The sequence below is a fragment of the Rhinopithecus bieti genome, unplaced genomic scaffold (genome assembly GCF_001698545.2).
Source record: "Rhinopithecus bieti isolate Rb0 unplaced genomic scaffold, ASM169854v2 repeat_34590, whole genome shotgun sequence".
In the NCBI taxonomy this organism is placed as follows: domain Eukaryota; kingdom Metazoa; phylum Chordata; class Mammalia; order Primates; family Cercopithecidae; genus Rhinopithecus; species Rhinopithecus bieti.
In genome coordinates, this window is record NW_016907387.1 from 1 (window position 1) to 894 (window position 894).

The following is an 894-nucleotide window of genomic DNA, read 5'->3' on the forward strand; positions in this document are numbered from 1 at the left end:
GTATCATGACATTGGCCTCAACCATAAATCCTGTTTCAATGCATTCTTTAACTCTGAGGATATGCACGAGATCACCCAGCATTTTGCTGTCTGTCATGTGGATGCCCCAGGCCAGCAGGAAGGTGCACCCTCTTTCCCAACAGGGTATCAGTACCCCACAATGGATGAGCTGGCCGAAATGCTGCCTCCTGTTCTTACCCACCTAAGCCTGAAAAGCATCATTGGTATTGGAGTTGGAGCTGGAGCTTACATCCTCAGCAGATTTGCACTCAAGCATCCAGAGCTTGTGGAAGGCCTTGTGCTCATTAATGTTGACCCTTGCGCAAAAGGCTGGATTGACTGGGCAGCTTCCAAACTCTCTGGCCTGACAACCAATGTTGTGGACATTATTTTGGCTCATCACTTTGGGCCGGAAGAGTTACAGGCCAACCTGGACCTGATCCAAACCTACAGAATGCATATTGCCCAAGACATCAACCAAGACAACCTGCAGCAATTCTTGAATTCCTACAATGGACGCTGAGACCTGGAGATCAAAAGACCCATACTGGGCCAAAATGATAAAATCAAAACATTAAAGTGTTCTACTTTACTGGTGGAAGGGACAATTCGCCTGCAGTTGAGGCTGTGGTCAAATGCAATTCCCGCCTGAACCCTGTAAATACAACTCTGCTAAAGATGGCAGATTGTGGGGACTGCCCCAGGTAGTTCAGCCTGGGAAGCTCAAAGAGGCCTTCAAGTACTTTTGCAGGGAATGGGCTACATACCATCTGCCAGCATGACTCAGCTCGCCCGATCACGAACCCACTCAACCTCGAGTAGCCTCGGCTCTGGAGAAAGTCCCTTCAGCCGGTCTGTCACCAGCAATCAGTCAGATGGAACTCAAGAATCCTG

General features: G+C 49.1%; 1 pseudogene across 1 annotated transcript; it reads left to right on the top strand.

Annotated features, from left to right (window-relative positions):
• Nucleotides 1-7: 7 nt before the first annotated feature.
• LOC108526154 (protein NDRG3 pseudogene) lies at nt 8-688 on the top strand (annotated as a pseudogene). Its single transcript, XR_001884429.1, has one exon. The product of XR_001884429.1 is annotated as a protein NDRG3 pseudogene (transcript).
• Nucleotides 689-894: the final 206 nt, after the last annotated feature.